Raw genomic sequence first — 26648 nt, forward strand, 5'->3', positions numbered from 1 at the left:
GCCCATTAGCGCTGAGCTGGATCAGAAGTGAAGCAACAGGCACTTGAATAGGGGATGCCAGTGTCACAGGTGGTGGCTTAACCTGCTGCACCACAATGCTTGTCCCTATTCCTAATTTCTATTTTTTTTTCATGCTAATAGGAGTGGGATTAGTCTTTCTCCATAGCAGTTGAATCCCAGGAACTCCTTCTGGTGGGAGAGTTTAATGGCTGCTGTATTTTCTGTAGGCTCTGCCTTCTTCAGATAAAAGAAGTCAGATAAGATCAGTTTCTGTATCTTCTTCAACTCAAATATTTTCACCTTAGGGGCCAGAATCATAATAGTGGGTTAAGCCCTGGCCTGTGACACTGACATTCCACATGGGTGCTAGTTCATGTCTCGGCTGCTCCTCCTATGATCCAGCTCCCTGCTAATGTGCTTGGGAGGGCAGCAGAAGATTTGGGCCCTTGCCATCCATGTTGGAGACCCAGATAGAGTTCCAGGCTCCTGGCTCCTGTCTTTGGCCTGGCCCAGCCCCAGCCATTGCAGCCATGTGGGGAGTGAACCAGCAAATGAACAAAGGCCTCTCTCTCTATGTCTCCCTCTCCCTGTCTATGACTCTGCCTTTCAAATAAACAAATAAATCTTTTTAAAAAAATAAGTAACATAATCTTTATGTTAACTCTAGGGTCTATGTGGATCCCCACATCTGCAAATAATGACAACATTGCTTCTTCATTTCCAATCCGGATGTCTTTTCTTTCTTTTTCTTGTCTGGTCACTGAGGCAAGAACCTCTAGTCCAGTAGTTCTCAGCTGAGGAGCAGTTTTATCCCAAGGCACATGTGGCAGTATCGAGATGTTTGGGATTGTCACCACACCCCCTCCCCCAGGGAAACAGTGTGTTGCTGGCTGGCACCTAGTGGTCAGAGGCCAAGGATGCTGGGGAACATCCCATAATGCTGAGGGAGGCACTCCCACCCCCATGAACAATGTCAGCGATGCAGACATGGAGGAACTTTGGTTCAGTACCATGGTGGGTAGAAGTGGTGCAGGGCAGTCATCCTTGGTAAGTCTCAGATGTTAGAGAGCGGAAAGCATCGTGTTCTCAAGTGAACCATGATGTTAGCTGAGGGCCTGTTACGGGTGCCTTCAGTGAGATGGAGGAAGTCATTTTCCCTGTTTTGCTCAGAGTTTTTTATTTCATAAAATAAGAAATGGATGTTCAATTTTCTCAAGTGTTTTTTCTGCATCTGATCATATGTTTTCATATTTTTTTAGTTTGTGCAATACTGAGTTACATAGACTTAAAATTGAGTGTTGAAATAAAGTTGCATCCTGGATAAATCTCACTTCATGTTCTCACTAACATGTTCTCAGGTTTGTCTTACAAAACTGTTTAGAAACCAAATTTGCCAATAATTATTAAAGTTGTTTCAAAAAGTTAGTGGGAAAATGGAATTAAAAGACACATATCTATTGCTGCAAGTGCATGCATAGTTTTCTCACAATGTGTACTTCCCATTGACTTTTTGAAGATCTCTCTGTTAAAAACACCCATTGCTGGCTGAAACACTCCAGAATATGAATCTATGATTTCTTTTTTTTTTTTTTTTTCTTTTAGAGGCAGAGTGGATAGTGAGAGAGAGAGACGGAGACAGAGAGAAAGGTCTTCCTTTTTGCCGTTGGTTCACCCTCCAATGGCCGCTGCGGCCAGTGCATCTCGCGGATCCGAAGCCAGGAGCCAGGTGCTTCTCCTGGTCTCCCATGCGGGTGCAGGGCCCAAGCACCTGGGCCATCCTCCACTGCCTTCCCGGGCCATAGCAGAGAGCTGGCCTGGAAGAGGGGCAACCGGGATAGAATCCGGCACCCCGACCGGGACTAGAACCCGGTGTGCCGGCGCCGCAAGGCAGAGGATTAGCCTGTTAAGCCACGGCGCCGGCCGAATCTATGATTTCTTAGCATAAACATATAGATACATCCACATCCACATATGTATTCATATTAAAGAATGAATGTGTATGTATAATGTATGTGTATACATAAATTTCTGAAGCCAATGCAATGATTTCCTAAATAATAAAGTTGAGAGAATAATGGAGTCAGAATATCCCCAGAGGGTGGTGCTGTGGCATTGCTGGTAAAGCCACCGGCTGCAGTGCCAACATGTCAAATGGACACCAGTCAAGCCCCAGTTTCTCCACTTGAAAGCCAGTTCCCTGCTAATGCAGCTGGGAAAGCAGCAGAGGGTGGCTCAAGTGCTTGAGTCAGGAGGAGCTGCTGTCTCCTGGATTTTGCCTGGTTCAGCTCCAGCTTATGTGGCCATTTGGGGAGTGAGCCAACAGAGAAGCTTCACTTACTCTCTCGCTCCGTCGCGACGACTCTCTGCCTCTCTCTTTTTTTATTTATTTGCATGCATTTCATAAATGCAACATTAGGAACATTTTTCCCACCGTGCTTGCCCTCCCATCCCTCTTCCTTTTCCCTCTCCTGTTCCCTGTCTTGTTTTTTGCCAAGATCTATTTTCATTTAATTTTATATACAGAAGATTAACTCTATTCTAGGTAAAGAGTTCAGCGCTTTGTATGAGAGAGAAAAAGAAAAAAAAACAACAACAACTATTCCTCAACAGTCAAGACAAGGGCTTTTCAAAGTTATTGCATCTCAAAGGTAATTTCACTTTTTTTCTTCCTTTCTTTCCCCCCTTTCTTTTTAGAAACTTAATTTTTAAAGAAGAACCCAAGAATCTTTTGTGAGCTCTTAACTATAACTTATGAGACATAAGAATATCCTCTTCTTAATACACTAAAAGGAAATAATCCTTTGGGAGCAAGTTTTTTTGAGAACAAGTATTAAGTCTCATAATACAACTCTTTGAGGACAGAGATCCTACACGGGAACTTAGTGCACAGTGACTGTTATTGTTTGTTTAACAATTAACTCTTATGTATGGTGTCAGTGATCACCCAAGGCTCTTGACATGAGCTGCCTAGGCTATGGAAGACTTTTGGATCCACAACTCGGCAAGGCCATAAACAAAGTGGAAATTCTCTCCTCCCTTCAGAGAAAAGTACATCCCTCTTTGGTGGCTGCTTCTTTCCTACTAGGTTGTCACCCACAGAGATCCTTCATGTAGGACATTTTTTTGCCACAGTGTCCTGGCTTTCCATGCCTGAAATGCTCCCCTGGGCTTTTCAGCCAGACCGGCATGTCTAAGGGGATGATTCTGAGGTTATAGTGCTACTTAGGTAATTGTCATTCTGAATCTGCTGTATGGACTGTTTCCTATGTTGGAAAATTCACTCCTTTTTAATGCTATCTATTATTATTACCAAACATTTATCCTATTTATATGACCACTTTAACACTTGATCCTATCAATATAATCAGTTTAACCCTTAATCCTATCCATATGGTCACTTTAACACTTAAAATGCTATTTTTACCTCCCAGCTTAAGGGGCTTGGGGCCCCATGGCAAGCTTTTAAACTGTTCCCTTAGAAGTAAGAAGTCCATAGGAATGTATGCAGAACTATGCTGCTTTACAATTACAGACGTCATACATTTCACAATTACAACTTTTGGATCGTGATGATTTCTCTCAACCTCTTTGTAACACTGCCTTTCAAATGAATAAATCTTAAAAAAAAGGAAAAAGATCCCCAATTGGCATCCATGTTTGTTTCAGGCAATAATCTTTTTTTTTTTCTATTTCTTTAAACTATTTATTACTATTTTCTTTCTTTTTTTTTTAAACTTTTATTTAATGAATATAAATTTCCAATGTACAGCTTATGGATTAAATGGCTTCCCCCTCCCATAACTTCCCTCCCACCCGCAACCCTCCCCTCTCCCGCTCCCTCTCGCCTTCCATTCACATCAAGATTCATTTTCAATTCTCTTTATATACACAAGATCAATTTAGTATAAAGATTTCAACAGTTTGCACCCACATAGAAACACAAAGTGAAACATACTGTTTGAGTACTAGTTATAGCATTAAATCACAATGTACAGCACATTAAGGACAGAGATCCCACATGAGGAGCAAGTGCACAGTGACTCCTGTTGTTGACCTAACAAATTGACACTCTAGTTTATGGTGCCAGTAACCACCCTAGGCTGTCCTCATGAGTTGCCAAGGCTATGGAAGCCTTCCAAGTTTGCCAACTCTGATCATATTTAGACAAGGTCATAAAAGACAGGGTGAGGATGGTAACCAATGATCCTAAGAGTGGCATTTACCAGGTTTGAACAATTATACAGCATTAAGTGGGGAAGAGGACCATCAGTACACACAGGTTGGGAGTAGAGCCATTGGTGGTAGAGTAGAGGTTATGATTACAAAGGAATGAGGCCCAAGTGTGCTAGACAGGGTCTAGAACAAAGGACAGAGTCATTATTAGATGTGCTAAGAAAGTTGCTGTCTAAGCTACAATTAAGTTTTCTGATTGAGAGGCAAATAGAACCTGACAGAAGGGGCTTGATAATAATCTGGTGGGCTTTAGGCCTTGTAAGTTAAGAGGCCCAGACCTATCTATCTCTTCACATGGGGTATATCCTAAGGGAGGTGTGAACCTCCTAGGGGAAGGCACTCTGTTGACTTTCATTACTTGGCTGGCCTGGGAGGAGAGCTGGCCAGGTAAAGGCAGGGGGCATCTCTAACAAGAAATTTACAGTTCTGCCTGCAATGTTGCTGACCCTACTTGGCCGTCCCTCAGCTGCAGTGGTCACTTTGGAAGTTGGGCTGAGTGAAGGGCTTTTCAGCTTAGAGCCAATAAGATCTGTGGCTCTGACCTGGGCATCCTTCGACTCCAGGGCAGGTCCATTTCCAGTGATCCAACTCTTGGCAGAGCTGCCAGGGCTCTTCACAAGCTGACTTCTGCTGAAACCCAGGCTTACCACATTGAAAGCCACTGCAGTGGACTGGTCAGGCAATAATCTTCTTAAAACCTGAGTGAGAGGTGGGCATTGGCCATAGCAGTGAAGATGCCACGTGTGACATCTGCATCCCACGCCATAGTGCCTGAGTGAGCCTGCCTTGGCTTCCGATTCAGCTTCTTGCTAAGGCAGACCCTGAGAGGCCAGGTAATGGCTCAAGTGCTTGGGCCTCTGCCACCCAGGTGGGAGGCTCTGATGAAGTTCCAGGTCCCTGGCTATGTCACGGACCAGCCCAATCTGTTGTGGGCATTTGGGGGAGTAAACAAGTCTATTGGGAAATGGATCTCTCTGTGTCTCTGCCTTAAGTGAAATAAAATTAAGTAAACATTTTTTGAACTTGAGTGAAATCTTTTTAAAATATTTATTCTTCATTTACTTAGAAGGCAGAATTTATTCTTCATCTACTTGAAAGGCAGAGAGACAAAGAAAGAGAAAAAGAGGGATCAATCTTCTATCAGCAGGTTCATCCCCCCAAATGCCTGCAGCAGCCAGAGCTAGGCCAGAACTGCAGCAGCCAAGAGCCAAGGCCTCCATGTGGGTCTCCCACATGGATGGCAGGGACCCAAATACTGGAACCATCATCTGCTGCCTCACAATGTGCGTTATTAGGAATTTGGATTGGAAGCTAAGTAGCTGGGACTGGAACCGGCTTAACCTGCTGCCGACCTTTGAGTGAAATTTTAAGGTGAAACAGGATAGTTCCTTCCTTCCTTCCTTCCTTCCTTCCTTCCTTCCTTCCTTCCTTCCTTCCTTCCTTTTTTCTTAAAGATTTATTTATTTATTTAAAAGGCAGAGTTACAGAGAGACAGAGGAAGAGAGAGAGAGAGAATGAGGTCTTCCATCTGCTGGTTGATTCCCCAGATGACCGTAATGGCCAGAGCTGCGCTGATCCGAAGCCAGGAGCTTTTTCCAGGTCTCCCATGCATCTTCCACTGCTTTCTCAGGCCATAGCAGAGAGCTGGATCAGCAGTGGAGCAGCCGGGTCTTGCACTGGCACCCATATGAGATGCCAGCACTGCAGGCAGCAGCTTTACCTGCTGCACCACAGTGCCAGCTCCAGGATAGTTTCATACTCTCAAAACATCTCCCCACAAGATATGTATTAACTGTAAATGAAAAAGTCACTTTATGGCAGAGAAACATAGATGGCACCACCTTTAAAAAGTGACCACCCATCACTAGCAAGGAGATAAAGGCTCTACGGCCCCCTGATGTGATGCACTGTAGGAGGCACGCAGCACTACTGGGTGTTCCTGCCAATGTTGCACCATCTGAAATTAGCTCTGAGGAAAGTCACACAAGTCCACATCCAGGAGTTTTCCACAAAATAACTGGCCCTTATACTTACAAAATACCAAGGTCATGAAAGACAAAGAAATATGAGCAATTGCATCAGGTTAAAGGAAACTAAAGAGACTGCAACTAAACACAATGTGTATTGTGGGTCAAATCATGGACAGGAAAGGTTTTTTAATATTAATTGGACAATTGGTGAAATTTGTAAAAGTTCTGTGGATATGGTAAGATTTTGGTTATTATACTATGTTTTTTTAAAAGATTTTCTACACAACTTTTTTTAAAGATTTTATTTATTTGAGAGGTAGTTACAGACAGTGAGAGGGAGAGAGAGAGAGAGAGAGAGAGAGAGAGAGAGAGAGAGAGAGAGGTCTTCCATCCGCTGGTTCACTCCCTAGTTGGCTGGGATGGTGAGAGCTGCGCCAATCCGAAGCCAGGAGCCAGGTGCTTCCTCCCAGTCTCCCACATAGGTGCAGGGGCCCAAAGGCTTGGGCCATCTTCTACTGCTTTCCCAGGCCATAGCAGAGAGCTGGATTGGAAGTGGAGCAGCCGGGACTAGAACCAGCCCCCATATGGGGTGCCAGCGCCGCAGGCAGAGGATTAATGTACTGTGCCACAGCGCCGGCCCCTACACTATGGTTATAACTGTAAGAATGTCTTATTTTAATGTAATGCACATTGATGTCTTTAGGTGCAAGTGACATACCTGCAACTTCCTCTCGTATATTTCAAGGAAAGTGTATGTATATACGCACATACACATTCCTCATGAAAAAGCAAATATGGTAAGATGGCACCATCTGGGAATCTGGCAGAATGGCTTGTGGGAATTCATTCTACTAATTTTGTAGTTTTCCTGTCAGCCTGAAATTCTTTCATAATAGGAAGAGCTAAAAAAAAATATTAGCAGGAAAAAAATCAGCTGGATTATAGTCCTATTAGTACTGGTAGTCAGAACCACTTAGGGTGGAAGCCAGCACTGTTGCTGTCTAGGGTCCTCGGGTGCCTGCTTGGTTTAACCAGCCGGATACCCTTCCACACATGTGCAGTAAGCAATAGTGCTTCCGAGGATTTCCAGGCAATATATCACGTTAGTCCTTAAAAAAAAAAGATTTATTTTATTTATTTGAAAGGCAGAGTTATAGAGAGGAAGAGACAGAGATCTACCCACTGGTTCTCTCCCCAAATGGCAGCACTGGCCAGGCCTGGGCCAGGCTGAAGCCAAGAGTCAGGAAGTCCATCTTGGTCTCCCGTGTGGATACAGGTGCTCAAATACTTGGGCCATCCTCAACTGCTTTCCCAGCACAATTGCAGGGTGCTGGATGGGACACAGAGGACTTGAACTGGCACTCACATGGGATGCCGGCATCATAGGCAACAGCTTAACATGATGTGCCACAACACCAGCCCATAATTCATCTTTCTAAATCCCATCAAGGCTACTGTTTAAAAAAAATGCCGTAGCCAGGGTAGCTTATAAATGGTGGAAATTTATATCTCACAGTTGTGGAGGCTGTCCCAGTGTGCTGGTGAATTCTGTCGGGTGAAGGCCAGCTGTCCACTTTATAAATGGTGCCTTCTTGCTGTGTCCTCACATGGTGGCAGGGGCTGGCCAGCTCTGGGAGGCCTCTTTTAGAAGTGCAGTTTCTTGGTTCATTTTGTGTTGCTATGAAAAAATCCTCAAGGCTGGGTACTTCATAAAGGAAGTGTATTATGCTCCTGAATCTGGTGGCTGAAAGAGACAAACAGTATGGTCCTGGGATCCTGCCAACGGTCCCCTTGGCTGTATCATAACAGAGAAGCAGGGAGGGAAGGGCCTGGGGTAGCCTTTTCTGTGACAACTACCCCGTGGCAGGAACATAACTCCAGGAGAGCAAGACTTACCTAGAGACAGCATTGCTCCGTCTGTTGGGGTAGAGCTCTCACAGCCCAATTACATCCCACTGAGCCCCGTCTCTCTCTCTTTTTTTAAAAGATTTATTTTATTTATTTGAAAGACAGAGTTGCAGAGAGAGGTAGGGACAGATAGAGAGGTCTTCCATTCGCAGGTTCACTCCCCAGATGGTCACAACGGCCTGAGCTGTGCTGCTGTGAAGCCAGGAGCCAGGAGCTCCCTCCAGGCTCCCACGTGGGTGCAGGGGCCCAAGGAGTTGGGCCATCTTCTACTGCTATCCCAGGCCACAGCAGAAAGCTGGATCGGAAGAGGAGCAGCCGGGACTAGAACCAGCGCCCTTATGGGATGCCAGTCCTTCAGGCCAAGGCGTTAACCCACTGCACCGTAGTGCTGGCCCCAGAGCCCCACCTCTTAAAGGTGCTCCCACTTCCAAATCTCATCACACTGGGGACCAAGTCTCTAGCACAGGAACCTTGGGAGACAAACTCTACCCAAACACAGCAGGCACTCACCCCAGTCATCAGGACCCTGTCCTTGTGTTCTTCTAATCACCCCAGGCCCTGCCTCCCAACACCATCACTCAGGGTGAGAATTTCAGTACATAAATTTGGGGGTGGGGAGCACAGACTTCAGACCTTTGAAAGATCACCCCCTCAATAGAAAAGCAGTTGCTACTCTCCAATTTAAAAATCATTTCTGTTAAGGATGGGATGAATTTATTATAGAAATTCTAATGTTCAAGAAAATACCTGCATAAAATATAATAAAAAACATTCCCCATATGAACTATGGAAAGATTCTTATTCTGTCCAGAAGTAAAAAGTTGTGTGTGTGTGTGTGTGTGTGTTAACTATGGTTTCAAGGGCAGTTTTAGAGCTGTGTCAAAAAATCTTCTTTAAAAAAATGTCTTGACTCAACAACAGCATATTGAAAAATATCTGTCTCTGATAGAAGAAAATATCAAACTTAGATGATGGTGTTGAAACTGAACCCCTTGGGGCTGGCGCCGTGGCACAGTGGGTTAACGCCCTGGCCTGAAGGACTGGCATCCCATATGGGCGCCGGTTCAAGACCCAGCTGCTCCACTTCCGATCCAGCTCTCTGCTATGGCCTGGAAAAGCAGTAGAAGATGGCCCAAGTCCTTGGACCCTTGCACCTGTGTGGGAGACCCGGAAGAAGCTCCTGGCTCCTGGCTTCAGATTGGCGCAGCTCCAGCCATTGCAGCCAATTGGCGAGTAAACCAGTGGATGGAAGACCTCCCTCTCTCTCTCTCTGTCAGCTTCTCCTCTCTCTGTGTAACTCTCACTTTCAAATAAATAAATAAAATCTTAAAAAGAAACTGAACCCCTATATTGTAAAAGTAGAACTGAGCCTCTTGTCTGTCCCCCTTGGCCCAAGATGTCCGTGCCTGTCCTTTAGCAAAAGGAATTCACTGACATGGGGGAGTGATCTAGCTGGCCTCGAAAGGTTCCAATCACTGGACTCAAGGAGTCATTTGCTTCTCCAGTAGTAAGAACCTTGATGGCCAGTGATGTCCTGGGGTGGTTTGTGCAGGGGAATTCCCGGTCCTGGCAGAATGTAACTGTCACCTTCCTGTAACCCTCAGACCAACTGGAGTGCACCTGGCCATCATAAATTCCCTAAAGAGTATGGCATCACTGACCAATCAGGGGACATTGGACATGAGCTGATCACAAACCTCCGTCCCCGATTTCAATCTATAAGAACTTTCACCTCCTATGGGAGCTCAGGAATTACACAACAGCTGCCTGGGCTCTTGCTCTGTGCTTTGCAATAAATACCTACTTTGTTCCACCACCCTGATGGCTTTCCGTGCGTTGGGTGAGCAGACCCAATTTAGGGGTTCTATTCAGCACCTCCAACTAGTTTGGGGTATTGTTCAACAACAGTATCATCTAATCCAACCTATTTGTTTTACAGATCAGAGGTATAAGGCCAATAGCTCGGAAGCCGCTTAGATGATTGCATGTAGGGTTCAGGTCCTCACCGTCAGCCTCATTTGTTCCTTTTCATTCTGTATTTCTTCCATAGCTATCTAGTGAGCACCTTCTGTGTCCCTGGAGCTATGCTAGCCTCTGGACACATGGTGAGGAATCTCTTCTCATTTGACTCCTGCCCTCTGCATATAAGAAGGATTAGCCACCACTGAAGCCTAAAATCTCATTAAGAACAAAGTGAATTAAAAATTTATGAGCACAAGAAAAGCTACATGAATATACTCTGGTTGGTTGTTGTTTTATAGCATTTCTCTTCAGGATGTTTAACAAAATAATTCCATCCAAAGACAGGATCTTGTCAAGACAAAGATAGGGGGCTGTTACTGTGGCGTAAAAGGCTAAGCCTCCACCGCAGTGCCGGCATCCCATGTGGGCACCAGTTCCAGTCCTGGCTGCTCTCTGATCCAGCTCCCTGCCAATGAGCCTGGGAAAGCAGCAAGCAGAAGATGGCCCAAGTGCTTGGGCCCCTGAACCTGCATAGGAGACCTGGAAGAAGCTCCTGGCTCCTGGCTCCTGGCTTCAACCTGGCCCAGCCCCAGCCGTTGCAGCCATTTGGGAAGTGAACCAGTGAATGGAAGATTTCTCTCTCCGTCTCTCTGTCTCTTTGTCTCTCTATATCTCTCCTCCCAAAATAAATAGATAAATTAAAAAACAAAAAAGACCACGCTAGAGCCGCTCTGCTTCATTTTCCATTCTCCACAGAAGGATAAAAGATGAAAGCCGTTTGTCCCTGCCAGTGCTCATTCGCAATAAAAGGGATATACACCAGAAAGCCTTTAAAACACACTCAGGGCAAAGCAAAAGCTGGAAATATTGACTTTTGTGAGGCCCCACTCTGGCTCAGCAGGTGGTGGGCTTTCAGAGATTTCTTCCTAACAACCTGACAGCACTTGGACAGGAATCAGGAGGGGAAGGGCTCTGAGAAGCCCTGGCAAACAAGTCAGATAAAAGGTCTGGCACTTCAGAAGGAAAACCCCACGCCCTGGAGGCTGAGCTCCCTGTAGAATCTTCCATTCTCAACAGCACAGCATAAACATTTAAGGCAGCAGTACACCTAGGTTTCCTGGGAGTTCATGAATTTCAAAGGTGAAGCGCAGATCATTCAGGTACATTCTCCTGTGTGGTGTTTCTGTAAAACAAAAACAAAGGAAAGAAAGACAGTGGAGAGACTTGACTAGCATACATTAAATCTAATTGAAAACATCATTTCCTAGTGAAAATAGAGTTCTCTGATTATATTAGAAATTTGTCTAATTTTTCCAGAATAATAATAGCAAAATACTCTTAACCTTAAAAAAAAAAAAGGATTTCATACAAAGAGTCGTCAAAAACTTCGCAGAAATATGTATTATCAAAAAACTACACATGGCTATCAAAAAATTTTGCATCAGATTAAGTTTATGCTTTAACTCTATTTTCCATGAACTTTTAGAAGTACCTTCATAAATTGTAAAATGATAATATTATTTGATGATACAGAATAACTAACACACTTGCATTCACAAGCATCAAAAATTTATAAAAACCATAAATATCTGGGGCTGGCTCTTTGGCATTGTGGGTAAAGCTGCCTCCTGCAGTGCTGGCATCCCCATATGAATGCCAGTTTGAGATCTGGCTGATCCACTTCTGATCTAGCTCCTTGCTATGGCCTGGGAAAGCAGCAGAAGACAGTCCAAGTCCTTGAGACTCTGCACCTCCATGGGAGACCTAGAAGAAGCTCCTAGCTTCTGGCTTTGGATCAGCACAGCTGCAGCTGATGTGGCCATCTTGGGAGTGAGCCTGCAGATGGAAGACCTCTCTCTCTCTCTGTCTCTGCCTCTATGTAACTCTGCCTTTCAAATAAATAAGTAAATGTTAAAAAAAAAAGAACAAAAACATAAGTAACTGAGCTAAGTAAATAACTAGAAGGGTACAAAATAGCAGAGGACATGAAACACTGAATGACAAAATTCTTTGCAAGAAAATAATGAACTTTACTTTTGTATCTTGTATGTTACAGCAACAAAATTGGAACTTAGTGGCTAGCTGAGGAAACTTAGGTAATAGAATTTTTATCCAAATGAACTCAAATATGAGTTCAAGTAAGATAGATTTATTTATGTATTTGAGAGAGAGAGAGAATTTCCTCACACTGGTTCTCTCTCCCAAATGCTGGGATAGGCTACAGCCAGCAGCTGGGAACTCAGTCCAGACCTCCCAGGTGGTTGGCAGGAACCCAACTACTTAAGCCATCACCTCTGCATCCCAAGACCTGCATTAGCAGGAAGCTGGAGTCAGGAATTGGAGCTGGGTATGGAGCATCTTTTGGGTATGGAGCTCAGCACTCTGACATGGGACCTGAGCATCTTAACTGATAGCTTAACTGCTGGGCTAAATGCTGAACCCAGGAAGCTTTTACTGGGACATCCCGTTTTACTTAAGTGCAAAGAAATCTTTATTATCATTCACATAAGTGCCCATAATCTTTATTCCTACCAAGAGCTACATAAAACTCATTCAGCAAACCTGAAACTGTTATCCATTTGTATGCTGAACAGATGAAAAATTGTTCAGACAAATTGCCTGGGAATTGGTTCTATTGTGAGTGCTAGCTTTTTAAAAGAGTTGTTTTTGGTTACCTCAGTAATGAAAAACACCTGAGCTAGCTCCTCGACCTCTTATTTGTTGGAGTTAGTGTGTGCCTCTTCCTTCCCACCTCCTGGGGTCCAGCACCTGGAGGATGTACAGGCAGAGCAGTGAACAGCGTAGCTGAGCTCCCTGTCCATAGAAGAGGGAGAAGAATACACTATTATGAAGCAGGCTGTCCTGTGGCCTAAAGCAAGGCTCTCTCATTCCCTTTCAAAATGATTTTGCCTCAAATTCACTCTGGAAGCAAGAGATACACATGGAAAATGCTCATTGTGAGAAAATGCTCATAATATACCATTCAACTGAAAAAGCAGTGCACTAAATTACAAGCGGTGCGACCTCAGCGTGTTTAAATGTGCTGTTCAGGCCGTCTTGGACCAGGTCACACTGCTGCAGCTGTGCTGGGTACTGAAGTTCTGAAGTAGCTGTGGATCATTGAGACCGGCTGTCATCCTGAACCAGACCAGGATGGCTGCCCCAGTCACTTCTCGCCTGCTTTGGCTCTGGCCTGGCTTCCCCGTGACCCAGCCAATGAAGGGTTTACACTGGCCCAGCAGCCCCTATAGGCCCTTCTAGTGGCTGTGGCCTGTGCCATGCTCTGTGCTAAATATTGTTTGTAATCATCCCTGTATGGATGCAGAAATAACTTTCTTTCTAATACAACAGCTGAGTAGTTACTCTTGCCTCCAAGGCAAATTTTTGAAAAAATTTTAAAATTCATGTAATAATTCTTTATGTACTTATGGGGTATAGTGTAATGTTTTGTTACTTACATACAATGTATAATGATCAAACCACAGTAATTAGCATATTCATCTTCTCAAATAGTTATCATTTCTTTGTGGTAAGAAAGTTCACAATTCCTTCTGCCAGCTATTTTGAAATAGACTCTACAAATTGAACTATAATCACACCTCTGGGTAACAGTACACTGAAACTGAATCCTCCCCTCTAGCTCTAGCTTTGCACTCATTTGACCGACATTCCCCATCTCCTCTTTGTCTCTCCCTTCCCCAGCCCTGTTCTCCTCTCTCCATCTAGGAGATCAGCTTTTTTAGCTTCCACACATGAGTTAATCATGCAGTATTTGTCTTTCTGTGCTCTGCTTATTTCATTTGATGTTATGTCCTCCAGGTTCATGCATGCTGCTGCAAATAACAGCATTTCATTCTTTTTTATGGCTGAATAATATTCCATGGTACTGATACACCATAGTTTTTAAAAACCCATTCATCTGTTGAAGGACATCCTGTTGATTCCACATCCTGGCTATTGTGAACAGTGTTGTCATAAGCATGAGACTTCAGGTATACCTTTAAAATTTGACTTCATTTCCTTTGGATATTTACCCAGTAGTGGAACTGTTATATCATCTGATAATTCTGCGTTTAATTTTTTGAGGACTCTCATACTGTTTTAACATTCTGACCAACATTTATTATATTTTGGTGAGGCAGATTTTAAAATTTGCTCCAGAATAAAAATTCTTTTGTTTATTCACCCCTGATGCACTCACTGCCTCTCTCTTACGCCTCACCTCCTACACAAGAGAAGCTACTCAGAGATAGAGACCACAGGAAGGCCAGCGTGGGGACAGAGCCAGGTCACAGAACTCCCTTTGGGGCAGGAAGAGCAGTTTGTACTTCATTCTAAGGATAATGGGAAGCCTGTGGAAGATTTTAACCTGAGTGCCTGGACCAAACTCAGAACAAGATTCCAGATGCTGTGTGAAGACTGGAAGGCAGTAGGAGAGGAACTGGGGATTGGGAAGATGAGTTAGATGCTATGTGACTAACATAGACAAGCATGGATGGTGTCTGAGGCTTCCTCAAACCACGAGGGTCCTGGGGCAGCAGGACTTTGCAAGCACAGCTGACTTCCTGCAGAGCAGGTGATCTAAGAAGCCCTGGTGACCCCCCAGAGGAAACACAATATTACTTCTACCTCATTACTGACACGGTGGCTCATAGGCCAGCCCAGGCTGGAGGGCAGATGACTATGCAGTGGTATAAGGCATGGAACCTCAAACTTGAGGCAACAATGGCTGAGTAGATCTATTTCCTGGGCATGTATCAAGACTTATGCAATCTGGGCTTTGGGAGATTTTGCTAGCTGTCAAATTAACCTGTGCTATTTCATAATGTTAGCAGAAGACACAAGATGCTTAGGGCAGGGTAAGGACCTTATTACTCACTGCAAGGGCAGTAGCCAGAGCAGCACATAGGTTTGCCTCAGTTCTTTATGCCCTTTAATTCCCACATGGTCACAGGAAGCATCTGTGATGGGTATCTGTTCATATAGTGGGCTGATACACAGCAGGAACACTGAGCTTGGAGAAGTTACCTCTTGTAGAAAGCAAAATCAAGCCTGCTGTTTGGAAGCTGGGGGAGACATGAACTCAGCACTCAGGTTTGCTCACCACAAGCACAGAAGTGATAAAAGGCCTGGGTAATGGACCATCAGGCCTTGATTCCTGGCATTCTCTGCCAGGAACTTGCAGGGATGCTCAGGGGCCATGGAAGATGCCTTCTCCCAACAGTGGCAACAGTAGCTCCTCTGACTTGTTAGAACATAACACTCAGAGTTTTCAAGATGGCAGAATAGGGAGGGAGCTTACTGCTTTAGTCTAGAGGATGATAGCTTTAAAAAAGTGGATTGAGTGCAATCTCAAAGAGTTAGGGAGAAAATGGCAGAGTAAACTCCATGCAAATTAAGGAGACACTGTGGACTTATGTGGAGAGTGTGGACACACACAACTCAGTACTCCAGCAGCAGAGAGCCTCAGCACCAGATTTGGAGTGATGTGAGACCAGGCAGCAGCAGCCCAAGCCACTGACAATAAAGCTGCAAGAAGAGCCTGGCAGGAGTCTGGCTTGGAGCCTTCTGGAAGACAGTGAACCTACCAACCTAAAGGGAAAAAATAGGGTTCACATTTCTCTCTCCCTGACCACCTGGCACCGGCATCTTGTAACTAGCCAAGAGAGGGTGGGAAATGAAAATTTCAATAGAACAAATAAAAAATATTGTGAAAAGCCTCAAGATAAGACTTGGTGAAGCAGATGAAAGAATATCCAAGTTAGAAGACAAATCTCTGGAAATTTTGCAGTCAGATCAAAAAAGAAGGAGGAAAGGAGGAGGAGGAGAAGAGGAAGAGGAAGAGGAAGAAGAAGAAGAAGAAGAAGAAGAAGAAGAAGAAGAAGGGGAGGAGGAAGAGGAGAAGAAGAAGAAAATAAGAAAACTGAAGAACAGAGTCGGAGACTTATGGGATGCATATGGGAATTAAGAGTTCCTGAAGGCATGGAAATAGAGAGTGGATTACAAGGCCTTTTCAGTGACATAATTACAGAAAACTTCCCAAATTTAGAGAAAGAAAGAGACATCCACGTACAGGAAACATATAGAACTCCTAATAGATGTGACCAGAAAAGATCTTCACCATGATACATTGTAGTCAAATTCTCCACAGTGAAACATAAAAAAAGATTCTAAAATGTGCATGAGAGAAATTCCAAATTACTTTCAGAGGATCTCCAATTAGACTCACAGCTGACTTCTCATCAGAAACCCTACAGGCTAGGAGGGAATAATGATATATATTCCAAGTCTTCAGAGAAGAAAACTGTCAACTCAGAATACTGTACCTTGCAAAGCTCTCATTTATGAATTAATGTGAAATAAAGACTTTCCATAACAAACAGAATTGAAATAATTTGTCACTACTTATCCAGGTTTACAAAAGATGCTTAAGGATGTGCTATACACAGAAACACAGAATGATGGTCATCACTATGAAAGAAGATTAAAGAAAGCTTCCCAGTAAAAGTACAAAGGAAATCCAAAGTAAACAATCAGAATATTGATGACAAAATGGCAGGGCCAAGTCATTACTTATCAATAGTCACCTTGAATGTAAATGGCCTCAACTCTCAAACTGGCTAAATGGATTAAAAAAACACATTTATCTGCTGCCTACAAGAAACACATCTCACCAACAAAAAACCATGAAGACTGAAAGTGAAAAGATGGAAAAAGGTATTCAATGCTTACAGAAACCAAAAATGAGCTGGTGTAGCTGTTCTAATATCAGACAAACTATCCCTATCTGCAGATAACATGGTCATGAAGGTGGAGGTAGAAAATCTCCCAGTAAAAGTTCAAAGGAAATTCAAAGTAAAAAATAGGAATATTTTTGGGAAAATGGCAGGGAAAAGCCATTACTTATCAATAGCCACCTTGAATGTAAATGGCTTCAACTCTCCAGTTAAAAGATATAGACTGGCTGAATAGATTAAAAAACAGAACCCATCTATTTTCTGCCTACAAGAAACTCATCTCATCAACAAAAATACATGCAGAATGAAAGTGAAAGGATGGAAAAAGATACTATATGCTAACTGAAATCAAAAGTGAACTTATATAGCCATCTTAATATCAGAAAAAATAGACTTTAACACAAAAACTGTTAAAAGAGACAAAGAAGGGCACAATGTAATGATTATGGGATCAATTCAACAGAAAGATGTAACTATTATAAACATATATGCACCTAATTACAGGGAACCTGGATATTTATTTTTTTTTATTTTTATTTATTTATTTATTTTTATTTTTTTGACAGCCAGAGTGGACAGTGAGAGAGAGAGAGACAGAGAGAAAGGTCTTCCTTTTGCCGTTGGTTCACCCTCCAATGGCCGCCGCGGTAGCGCGCAGCGGCCGGCGCACCGCGCTGGGGAACCTGGATATTTAAAAGAAATATTAAGAGATTTAAAGCAAGACTTAGACTACAAATGATAGTAAAACATTATTCTACTTTCAGCAATGGACAGATCAACCAGAGAGAAAATCAACAAGGAAAGATTTAATCGATAGCATAGACCAAATGGACCTAACATATATCTACAGAAATTTTCATCCTACAGTTGCAGAATACACATTCTTCTAAGAAGTGCATGGAGCTTTTTCTAGGCTTGACCACATACTAAGCTATAAAGCAAGTCTCAACAAATTCAAAAAAATAGAAATTGTACATGCATGTTCTTGGACCACAATGGAAAGAAACTGGAAATCAGCAACTCAGGAATCCCTAGAATGTATGCAAAAACATGGAGACTGAACAATTTGCTCCTGAATGAACACTGGGTCATTGAAGTAATCAAAAGATAAATAAAAAATTTCTGGAAACAAATGAAGATGAAAATGCAATTTATCAAAACTTATGAGATACAGTGAAAGAGGAAAGTTTATAGCAATTGGTGCCTCTATCAAGAAATTTGGAAGGCACAAAATAAATGAACTATCAATGCTTCTCAAGAATCTACAAAAACAACAATAAACCAAACCCAAAAGTAGCAGGAGAAAAGAAATAATTAAAATTGGAGAAGAAATAAACAAAATTAAACAAAAAAAAGATCAGCAAAATCAAATCTAGTTTTTTGAAAAAATAAACAAAAGTGACACCTCATTAGCTCAACTAATCCCTCCCAAAAAGAAGACCCAAATCAATAAAATCAGAGATGAAAAAGCAAATGTAACAATAGATACCACAGAAATAAAAAGAATCATCAGAAATTACTACAAAGAGCTGTATGCCAACAAATCTGGAAACCTAGAAGAAATGGATAGATTCCTGGACACATACAACCTTCCTAGATTGAGCCATGAAGACACAGAAAAACCTAAACATACCAATAATCAAGTAGAAATTGAATCAGTAGTAAAGACTTTCTTAACAAAGAAAAGCCCTAGACCAGATGGCTTCACTGCTGAATTCTAATAGACATTTAAAGAATTAACTTCAATTCTTCTCAAGCTATTCAAAACAACTGAAAGGGAGGGAACCCTCCTAACCTCCTTCTGTGAAGCCAGCATCTTTTTAATTCTTAAATCTGAAAAACAGACCAAAGAGAAAGAGAACTACAGACCAATTTCCCTGATGAACATAGATGCAAAAATGCTCAACAAAATACTAGCCAATCAAATCCAACAACACATCAGAAAGATTAGTCACGTGGATGAAGTGGGATTTATCCCAGGTATGCAGGAATGGTTGAGCATTCTCAAATCAATCAATGTGATACATCACATTAACAAACTGAAGAACAAAAACTGTATGATTATGTCAATAGATGCAGAGAAAGCATTTGATTAAACAACACACACTTTCATGATGAAAACTTTAAGAAAATTGCATTTAGAAGGAACAATCCTCAACACAAAAAGGCAATTTATGACAAACCTACGGCCAGCATCATACTAAATGGGAAATGTTGGAAGCATTCCCACTGAGATCCAGAACCAGACAAGGATGCCAACTCTCGCCATTGCTATTCAATATAGTCCTGGAAGTCTTAGAGCCATTAGGCAGGAAAAAGAAATCAAAAGGATACAAATTGTGAAAGAGGAAGTCAAACTATTCCTATTTGCAGATGACATGATTCTATAAATAAGGGATCCAAAAGACTCCACTAAGAGACTATTGGATTTCATAGAAGAGTTTGGTTAGAGTGGCGGGGTATAAAAACACACAAAAATCAATAGCCTTTGTATACACAGACAATGCCATGGCTGATAAAGAACTTCTAAGATGAATACCATTCACAATAGTGACCAAAAATAAAAACAAATATCTTGTAATAAATTTAACCAAAGGTGTCAAAGATCTCTACAATGGGAATTAAAAAAGGTTAAAGAAAGAAATATAAGACACCAAAAAATGGGAAAAATTTTCCATATTCATGGATTGGAAGAATCAATATCATCAAAATGTCCAAACTATGAAAAGCAGTTTACAGATTCAATAAAATAGCAATCAAAATACCAAGGATATTCCTGTCAGATCTAGAAAAAATGATGCTGAAATGCATATGGAAACACAGGAGACCCCAAACAGATAAAGCAATCTTATACAACAAAAACAAAGCCACAGGCATCACAATACCAGATTTCAAGATATACTACAAGGCAGTTATACATGCAAAAGTATGAAACAAGTCCCCTACTTTACACCTTACATAAAAATCCACTCAAAATGAATTAAAGACCTAAATCTACAACCTGACACAATCAGATTATTAGAAAACATTGTGGAAATCCTGCAAGACATTGGCATGGGCAAGGAGTCCTTGGAAAAGACTTCTGAGGCATAGGTAATCAAAGCCAAACTTGACAAATTGGATTACATCCAATTGAGAAGCTTCTGCACTGCAACAGAAACACTCAGCAATGTGAAGGGGCAACTGACAGAATGGGAGAAATTATGTGCAAACTATGCAATTGATAAAGGATCAATAAACAGGTATATAAAAAGATCAAGAAACTCAACAACAACACAACAAACAACCCAGTTAAGAAATGGGCTAAGTACTTTAACAGGCATTTTTTAAAAAAGGAAATCCAATTGGCCAACAGACACATGAAAAAATGTTCAGGATCACTAACTGTCAAGGAAATGCAAATCAATAACATAATGAGGTTTCACCTCACCCCTGTTAGAATGGCTTTCATACAGAAATCAACAAACTACAAATGCTGGTGAGGATTGGGGAATAAGGTACCCTAATCCACTCTTGGTGGGAATGTAAACTGGTACAGCCTTTGTGCAAGGCAGTATGGAGATACCTCAGAAATCTGAATATATACCTACATTATGACCCAGCCATCCTGCTGCCTGGAATTTACCCAAGGGAAATGAAATCAGCATATGAGATATCTGTACCCCCATGTTTATTGCAGCTCAATTCACAATAGCTAATATATGGAATCAGCCCAAATGCCTATCAACTGAAGACTGGATAAAGAAATTATGGGACACATACAGCATGGAATACTACACAGTGGTAAAAAAAAAGAAAACAAAATGAAATCCAATCATTTGCAGCAAAATGGATGAAACTGGGAAACATCATACTTCATAAAATAAGCCAGTTAAAAGGACAAATACTGTATTTTCTTCCTAATCTGTGATAACTAATAGAGCACCTGAAAAGTAATCTATAGAAGTGAAATTGACACTTCAAGATGCTTTGACTTTGAATAGCCCTTGTCTCCACTGTTGAGGAACAATTTTTATTTTTTCATAAAATTGTTGAACTCTTTACTTCATATAGAGTTAACCATTAATCGTATGTGTATAATGTTCATTGAAAGTAGATCTTAATAAAAAATAAGAATGGGAATAGGAGAGGGAGGAAGAAGGGTGGCAGTGAGAGTGACTGCAAGTGCAGTGGGAAGAAGCACCATCTTCCTAAAGTTGTAATTATGAAATGTATGAAGTTTATATTCCTTAAATAAAAGGTTTCTGGGGTGTGGGAGAGAAAATACCTCCAAAACTGTTAAAATAAAAATAATCATCAAAATGTAAAAGAACGTAACACTCGCTTCCATATCTTGCTTGAGAACTCTACAGAGGCTTTAGGTGAGGCAGCTGCCTCCCAAGGCAACGTTTTCCTACCTCAGGTTCTGCTGCCACCTTCCACCCGACACCCTCCACCCGATCCCCTCAGCCACTAGACCATGCACATGTGCTGAGGTTTGGGTGTGTGACCCTAGAATTGTGACGCAGGTAAATGGTGCTTGGAGATGGGGTCTTTGGGAGGTCATGGAGTCATGAGGGTAGAGCCCCCGTATGGCATTAGCAGCTTTGTAAGAAGAGGCAATGGGACCTGAGCTGGCACACCTGCTCTCTTGCCATGGTGTGTCATGACACAGCAAGAAGCCCCTCCTCAAATGCTTTGCAGATGTCAGCATCCTACTCTGTTTCTTATAAACTACCCAGACTCAGGTCTCTTATTACAGCAACAGAAAGCAGGTTCAGATATGTTGACCGAATGAGAGTATGGCCCAAGTGGAGAAAGGCGCAGGATCTGAAGAGTTCACACCAGAAGCAAGTAGACATCTGCAAGTAGATGGTGCTAGGTTAGGGCAAGGAGGGCATGAAACCGGTGGCTAGGGGATGAAAGTCTGACAATATGAGGATGGCCTTCCTGCCCCCTTGCCGTAGGACTTTTTATTTTATTTTATTTTTTATTTTTGACAGGCAGAGTGGACAGTGAGAGAGAGAGAGAGACAGAGAGAAAGGTCTTCCTTCGCCATTGGTTCACCCTCCAATGGCCGCTGCGGCTGGTGCACCGCACTGATCTGAAGCCAGAAGCCAGGTGCTTCTCCTGGTCTCCCATGCGGGTGCAGAGCCCAAGCACTTGGGACATCCTCCACTGCACTCCTGGGTCATAGCAGAGAGCTGGCCTGGAAGAGGGGCAACTGGGACAGAATCTGGTGCCCCGACCGTGACTAGAACCCAGTGTGCCGGCGCCGCAAGGCAGAGGATTAGCCTGTTGAGCCACAGCGCCAGCCTAGGACTTTTTGTTTTTAAGATTTATTTTTATTTATTTGAAAGGTACAGTTACAGAGACAGAGACAGAGAGAGGCAGGATGGGTGGTGACCATGATGGTGGCAGAGTCAGGAAGGTAATCAGGGGACCTGATCCTCTGTTGAGGTGCTCACAGAGCACTGTGTTACCAGGGCCACCTACTAGGATATTGGCTCACACATATCACACAAAGAAACGGAGAATGGATCAGCACAGCAGTGAAGAGCTGTGGTCACTTGTCAAATTTCCACTGTTCTGAGGTCCGGAACCCACTGATAGAAGGAAGGGCAGGCCCCCTTAGGAAAGGACCCTGTCACTCTGCAGCTGGTATGCAGAGGATGGATCTCCCAGTCTGCTAGAGGGGTCTGTGTCCATTTGCTCCAGTCACTCTACAAGAGAGACGTAAAACAAGTCTGATTTTTAGAGGGCAACTGGATACAGAACCAAGCTGACAGTGAAAACTTGGGGCCCAGGGCTTCCCTGGCCATCATCACCGTGCCAGAGTAGGGCCCATGGAGCCCTGGCCAGATTCGTCTCATTGTGGGTCCACCAGATCGTTGGGTGCCCTTTGTGGTCATTTTTCCTGTTTCCAGATGTCTGATCAGAATGGGTATTCGATTAGTGAAACCCTCACACTGGGTCCTTGACTTGTTGTAAGATCAAGTGTGGCAGGAAAGGACAAGGAGAAGACCTGACACTGCTCTCCCTGTTAGTTAAGATCATATCCAAACAATATTGTGTCTCGGGTGCAGGAGTTGAGGTGACTGCTACCCCCACAGACTTAGCAAGGCACAGGGCTAGTCCTTAGCCTGTCCTTGTTTAAGGCATCAGTGTGAAACTAGCTAGTTTGGGCAGACAGTGGGTTACTGAAAATTTAACTACATCACACTTCCAGCTACTGTGTTGGGTGTAGTGGCTTTACAAAAAGGGATGATCAGAGCTCTGATGCCTGGCATGTGCCATTTACCTGGCCATGGTGGTTTTACAAGAAGAGATAACCATTGCTCTGATGCCAGGCACATGTCATTCACCTGGCCAATGGACTCTTCAGTGTGGATCAGAGGAAGGAAGAGGTGCCTCTCAGATTCATGTGTGGACAGCATGCACTCACATTCCAGGGCCATGCCTGTTCCACACAAGCTGCAGAATTTGGCAATGTGTCAGAAGTTTGGGACCTAGGGATTGTCAGGACACACTGTTAAAGATAAAGGACAAGTTATTGTACATGGCACCTCCAATCGGTAAGAAAGAAGTATTGCAACACATGTGAGCCTTTTGAGGCCTGAAGACCACATTTTTCCACACTTGGGCATTATCTCTCACCCGTGTATCAGGTGATGCAGAGGACTGCCAGCTTTTAGTGAACCCACAGAAGTAGCTGCAAACCTCTCTGCCTCTTGTATCCCATGACTTGGCCACCTTCACAATCCCAGACATTTCTGTGGTTGACAAACTTGCCCATGCAGCTCTGACAAGCAGCTGCGTGATCACAGTGACTGCCCCAGCCGTGGCCATTTTTAAGGGTACAGTCTGGTAGTACTGACCATGTGTACACTGCTGGGCAACAGAGCTCCAGAACATTTTCATCTCACAAAAGTGAAATTTGGTGCCCGTTAAACAACTCCTCTCTCTTTCCTCTCCCTGGCCTTGGAGAGCACTGTTCCCTTGCTGCCCCGAATGTGATTTCTTCTCACACAGGCTGAATCACGCAGTGCTTGTTCTTTGTGACTGGCTTATTTCACTACCGTAATGTCCTCAATGTTTATGCATTTTCCAGTTGTACAAGAACTTCCTTCCCATTTTTTAAAAACATTTATTTACTTGAAAGGCAGAGAGAGAGCGAGAGAGAGAGAGCAAGAGAAAGAGAATGACCGAGAGAGACAGAGAGATATAATGAGTGTTATCTTCAATCTGCTGGTTCACTTCCCAGATGGCTATAGCAACCAGGTTTGGACCAGGCCAAAGCCAAGAACTCCTTCCTGGCCTGCTACTTGGGTGGTGCTGCAAGTTAGAAGACACCACTTGAAACACCAACATCCCAGACTGGAACGCTAGTTCAAGTGCCGACTGCTCTGCTTTCTTTTTTATTTATTTATTTATTTATTTTTTATTTTTTTTGACAGGCAGAGTGGACAGTGAGAGAGAGACAGAGAGAAAGGTCTTCCTTTTGCCGTTGGTTCACCCTCCAATGGCCACCGCGGTAGCACGCTGCGGCCGGCGCACCGCGCTGTTCCGATGGCAGGAGCCAGGTGCTTCTCCTGGTCTCCCATGGGGTGCAGAGCCCAAACACTTGGGCCATCCTCCACTGCACTCCCTGGCCACAGCAGAGAGCTGGCCTGGAAGAGGGGCAACCGGGACAGGATCGGTGCCCCGACCGGGACTAGAACCCGGTGTGCCGGCACCGCAAGGCGGAGGATTAGCCTGTTGAGCCACGGCGCCGGCCTGCTCTGCTTTCAATCCTGCTCCCTGCTACTGTGCCTGGGAAGACAGGCAAGGTTGCTGCACCTGCTACACCATAACAGTGGCCCCTAGAATCTCCTTCCCATTTAAAGCTGAGAGGTGTGCACAGGATAGAGTGCATGTGTTTACCCATAACTGCCTCAATGGAACTTTGTATCATTTCTACCCCTAGGCTATGGTGATCAGTGCTGCTATGAACTTGGCTAAGCAGATTGCTTCAAAATCCTGCCTTCAGTCCTTGGGACACGCTGATGTCCTCAGGAGTAGGTTTACAAGGTCATATGGAGACTTGTCCTTTAAGAGTTTGGAAATTGTTCATCAAAGGGTATGTTCTCAACAGCTGCCAAAGAGAGGGTGGACCTGGCCAAGCACAGGAGTCTGGGCATTATCGCCACATGGAGACAGAGATGCCATTGTTGTGTTTTCATGCGTTTCTTTTTCTGATCCTTAACAGTTCAGTAGTAAAAAGAGATCTAAACTGTCAGCCAGGCAAGAGGGATATAAAAATGACACCTCCGAGAGCTGTGTTAAATTTCACAGCTCCGAAGAACTCAAAACGACCAAATAAAAAGTGGGTAGAGAATGGAAAGATTTGAAAGAAAAAAATTGAAGGAAAATGAAAACACTACATAGAAATTGCGGAGGAAAGTGTTATCTATGTTCCTATTTAAATTTTTATGTGACTTTTTCATATAAAATCTGGATCAAAAAGTAATATAAAAGTACTTTTAAAAACCACCATAGATTGAGCCCTTCCCTGAAGTATTTGTTGAATGCCCTTGGGATTAAAAATTTCCATTTCCTCTTCTGGGACAGAGGTGCTGAGCGGTTTCTGCTGTAGTTTTACATTTTTTATTCTTCTAATTTCAATTTTATTTGGTAGTGTGTTTCCTTTATATTTTCTGGAAGAGAAATTGCTTAGATGATTCTGGTTCCAATATCAGCCCTTTTAGAAATTTCAGTTGAAGAATCAGCAGCAAGAATTTCATTGGTTTTAATAAAGCGTGTATTCAAAAAATTGTTCACTGATTGTAAACGTAAAAGGGAGTCTTCTGAAGTTCAAGCTATCTGTTAGGAGGGTACCTTCCTCTGAGCCCACAGGTTACACAGGTCCAAGCAGTGGAGACACATGGAGTGTAAGAATAGCTGGATTCAGCAGAATGGCTGATGTGGAGCTAAGAGTTATGTTGAGCAGGGAAGCAAGTTGAGTTTTTATACCCAGATGGCTGCCAACAACTGTCTCCCTAAGTCCGTGTTTTTGTGTGAAATTCTGAAGGCTAATAGCATTTAAGTATTTCATATCCTCCTCTCAGGGTAAAGCAGGAGCAACGTGTACCTCAGAGTCACAGACTAAAAGAAAACAGTGATGAGGGGCCTGTACTGTGGCACAGCAGGTTAACACCCTGGCCTGAAGGGCCGGCATCCCATATGGGCGCCGGTTCGAGACCCAGCTGCTCCACTTCCGATCCAGCTCTCTGCTATGGCCTGGGAAAGCAGTAGAAGATGGCCCAAGTCCTTGGGGAATAAACCATTGGATGGAAGACCTCTCCCTTTCTCTGCCTCTCCTTTCTCTGTGTAACTCTGAATTTCAAATAAATAAATAAATCTTTAAAAAAAAGAAAATAGTGATGGGCAGTTATTATGGACTGAACAATGTCTCCCCGAAATGCCCGTGTTGAAGCTCTGAGTCTCAATGTAAGGATATTTGGAAACAGGGCCTTTAGTGGTGATGCAGGCCACAGGAGGCTGTAAGAAGGGGCCTTACTCCATCACAGCGGCCACTCTTGCAAGAGGAGAAGACACTGCAGCACACCCTGTCCCTGAAAGCTGCAGAGAAAAGGCCGCCTGAGATGTCTCCACGCCAGGAGAGCCCTCACCAGGAGCGGGATCTGATCTTGGACGTCCAGTCTCTAGAACTGTGAGTAATAGCTTCCTCTTACGTCCCCCAGGCTGCTGCTTTGTTATTACAGCCTGAGAGGACTAACACCGCACCTTACCCAGCACATACCAGCTCTATATACTGCATCTACACTGTGCTGCGTGGTTGGAGAGGGACCTCATTCAA

General features: G+C 43.3%; 1 long non-coding RNA gene across 1 annotated transcript in view; it reads left to right on the plus strand.

The window, feature by feature from the left end:
• The window catches only part of LOC133765748 (uncharacterized), a 30573-nt gene extending 4420 nt beyond the window's left edge, over positions 1-26153 (plus strand). Inside the window, exons 2-4 of the long non-coding RNA XR_009866616.1 lie at positions 2543-2648; positions 24756-24908; positions 25897-26153. This is a non-coding gene — a long non-coding RNA (uncharacterized LOC133765748). The remainder of the gene's footprint in view (positions 1-2542; positions 2649-24755; positions 24909-25896) is intronic.
• Positions 26154-26648: the final 495 nt, after the last annotated feature.

The sequence above is a fragment of the Lepus europaeus genome, chromosome 8 (genome assembly GCF_033115175.1).
Source record: "Lepus europaeus isolate LE1 chromosome 8, mLepTim1.pri, whole genome shotgun sequence".
NCBI classification, from domain to species: domain Eukaryota; kingdom Metazoa; phylum Chordata; class Mammalia; order Lagomorpha; family Leporidae; genus Lepus; species Lepus europaeus.